The sequence below is a fragment of the Pinus tabuliformis genome, chromosome X, assembly GCF_031772625.1.
Source record: "Pinus tabuliformis cultivar Carrire ecotype Pingquan chromosome X, CPIR1, whole genome shotgun sequence".
Classification (NCBI taxonomy): domain Eukaryota; kingdom Viridiplantae; phylum Streptophyta; class Pinopsida; order Pinales; family Pinaceae; genus Pinus; species Pinus tabuliformis.
Window position 1 is genome coordinate 691431767 of NC_142308.1, and position 3905 is coordinate 691435671.

A 3905-nucleotide genomic window follows, 5' to 3' on the forward strand; every position below is an offset into this window, starting at 1 on the left:
ATTTCAGGACCAGCACGACCCTGACACTGGCAACTCGTGTTGATCACTAGTTGCACTATACTAGCCTTGCGATGCCAGCGCACTTTTTGCTTGGATACCTGCGTTGATCCCTAAAAGGCAAGTTTTCCCAAAGAGGACAAGAAGCTTTGTGATCTAGAGGCTTCCAGAACGACGAGCTGGAGGTTGTTCGGTGTGGATGTGGTCAAATTCTCCCAATATTTCCCTTTGATCTTATCCCTATGAGCTACCTCCTTGAGATGAGGGCCTTATCCTATCTTTGGAGAGATCTTAACTCCCCTTCCTTGCCTATATATTCATCCTCTCCCATTCCCAAATGGTCGAACTCTAATTATTTGCACCCTTATGTTGAGATAGTGCCTACATGCTACTCATTTGGCTTGGAGAAGGAGTGCTTGGAGAACTTGAGTTTGGACTTGGACATTCACTCAAGGAGAGTTTATTAACATCAAGGCTTAGTTGTATGCTTCCTCCTTTATTTCATTAATATATACAACTATTGGTTCACTTTCCATAAATGTTTGTGTTAATGCACCATTTATCTTAATGCTCCTTGATCTATTAAGTGGATTATTTTCGATTATGTTAGTTGTACTTGTATGCTTCGTTGTGTCTTTGATCTCTTGTGGAAGAATTCAAATGTTGTGAGCAGTAGAGCTGAGCCTAAGGCGCAAGCGATTAGAGTTCTTCAATGAACGAGTACATTATAACATCATAATGAGGTAGGTTGTCTTCCTCTTCTCTCATTTCGATTGTAATTTAGGAAAATGTCCTTGTAGATTGTCATGTAGGTTGCTAGTCCCACTCATTGGGATAGAGGGATCGTCTCTGTCAGTAGAGAGGATTTGCCTAGAAAAAAAAATGATGACTCCACTGGGGAAGCTATAACCCTTTCCCTCCAATCCTTTAATCAGATTCTCTAATGAGTTTGACCAACCGTCAATTTCTTGGCTTGTGTCTATCACTGTAGCTATTTTCAGTCATTGGTTATTGACTGAGGACATTTAGTTTGATATGGTCTTGAAGATTTTTTATGTTTTCCTTATTTTACTCGCCCAACTCGTTTTCTGCTCCAACAGAAGCACTGTCAGCGCTGATTTTTTAATTACAGTCACGCTAATCTGCCTTGCATCGCTCTTTCGCCTATAACAGGCGCGCTGATCTCAGAGGATAGAAGAAAAATTAGGGTTTCTTCTTGTTTTTAGCATTTTTTAACCTCTGTCAATGATTTTCTAGTGTACCTACAATGTATTTGTCTTGATTGTTATGCTTGTATGATTGCAATTGTCTCTTGGCTTTGTTAATGTGTGTTCGAAGCTTGATTGCCTTCTAGGGTTTCTAGGGTATCTAAGTCACCCTCTACTCATTGCTTGGTCTGATTCTTAGATATTGATTGCTTCCATTTAGGAGTCTTCTTGCAGTCAAGACATCTTTTTCAAGTTGCTTTCGGTTCGTTGATGTGAAGTTATTTTCCTTAGTATTGAGTCATATTGATGTTTTGAAGATTGCTTTACTCCATTGTCAAGCATAGATTATAGTTGTTTGCTTTAATAGGACTGAAAGTGAATACTTGTTTTAATTCCTTTGTTTCAGAAAGAAAAGTGAAATATTTCTTCATTTAAGTATTTTTGGAATGTTTTGCATTCGAAACCATAAGTGAAAGGAATTTTCATTTTCATTGTGTTAGATTGAATTTCCCTTTTCTCATTGCATTAGTTTGCATTGTTGAATCAAAGTGAAAAGAAATGATTAGTGCAACTTTGTGAAAGGAAAGTGATTTTCATTTCTCATAGGATTGCATTTTGGCATTGCATTTGTTAGTGAAAAAGAAATATTAGATTTCGTTTTTACATTTTGCATTGGAAGATAAAGAGTTGTGCTTTAATGTATTTTGCTTGATTCATGCATTATTTGGTTGTCTCTCTTCCTTCATTAGTTTAGCCTTCATCGAACGAAAATATTTATTTTTTAGCATTTAGTTGCATCGTAGATACAAGTGACATCGTTGAGTCATCAAAATGAAACTTAAGTGAAGATAAACTTAAAATTCACCTCAATTAACCTAAGGAGCATTTGTCTCCTAACGTAAACATCTGGAGGTCTAGGCTAAAGACGTGTTCTAGTGTCTTTAAACATAGCAGTTGTCATTAATTGCCTGCAGTGTATCCTAGGGGTGAAATCCCATTCTAGTATGGAAGCATATCGAAGGTTCTCTAGTACTTTCAGGTATATAGGAGGCACTTCAATATGATAAGTATATAGGGATGCTCTCATTGAACAATTTTGCATTAGACAACTATAACAAGGATTTGTTCTCCCCATACCGTCGAGTATATATTGGGAGACCCCACTAGGTTGTTATCTTTTAGCCACACGTAACTAATTCAGTCGCCTTTTAAACGTGATACATCGAACGCAACATTTAGGGAGATCGGTCATCGTACATCAAGTCCTTGGTTTCTGCTAAGGTGTATATAATGATTCAAGGATACTTGGTAAACCCTCTTGCCTAATACTACCCATTTTGATTTATTTATTGTTTCGTGTCATAAAATTAACTGCCAACTATAACATGTCGAACCCATACAGTTGCTTCTTAGCCTCATATTGAGTAATTCCTTGTAAATTTTAATTTTAATCAGCTCTCAACTCTTCTTCTTCTGCTCTTGAGAGAAAGTCACCATGGTTGAGCCATTGAGTTCACCCCACATTTCCCCTTCATTGTCTGATACTCAAGGGTCTTCACAAGGAGTTCCCCCAGAACTTTCACAGTCACTTGAAGCTCAAGGATTTTAACTTGGAATTGTCCCAAGCATCCAACCCCTTGCTTCTCGTCCTCCACCTCGAGATTCATCGTCATCTCAGGAGTCTGATCCAGAAACCCCTGAGAGTCCACAAAGGTTTGTTTTATGACCTCTCAATTTGTTATTTGATCCATTTTTGATATCTCCTCAACACCCTTATAGTCCACACGATCAACCAGGTGTTCCTTTGGAGTTATCTCCTCATTCGACTCGGATTCCTCCTCACTGGTTGTTTCCACCTATGGCTTCATAAGGTGAGATTCCAACTTCTCCTCGAGGTCCTCCGGAAGTCTTCGCTAATCACACTCCTGATGTTGATGATGAGTCTGAATTTGACTTTCCTATGAAAGGCTTTCCTTATGTAAGAAGAGTTCCATCTCAACCGTCTCCTAAAAACAGTGGGCCTATGCTTCTACATGGTTATACAACCTTGCCTCAATTAGTTTTAGGAACTCCCAGTGCTTCCTCTCTTTACCAAAATTCCATTTGGTCATCAAATGCTATGCCTACTTCTGGTACGTTTATTCCTAACGCGACCTCTCAGATACCTATGCAAACTATCATTACTTTAGTTCTGATTCAACCAACGATTCTATCACAACCATTACCGTCGTTTCAACCTTCCATTCCAGTGCAACCGACTATTTCAGTTCATGCATCTGTAAGTTCCTTAGTCCCTCCATTAAGTGGACAGAATGTACCACTACCTTATTCACAACCTGGGGGGGAATCCAAATATTCCTTTTGTGTCAGGAGGAACCCATGTGAGTGGATCACAACCTCACATGGTTGGAGTAAATCAACCTAATCCTAGTGGTATTCCTTATCCCATTGGTCCATCCAAGGCAGGTAATATCTAGTATCAACAGCCTTACACAGCCCATATACCCCTCCAACAGTCTTACGTTCCATATAGTTCACAAGCACTGGAAAATCCACCTTATTTTCCACAAGATGGTCCTCATGTGCAACCTGGTCAAAATTATATTCTCGGTGCATATGGTCAAATCCCATTTCGAACTCACCAATACCCACAAGGAATCCCTCAACGAACTGTCCAACAACCATTACTGCAACAAGGGC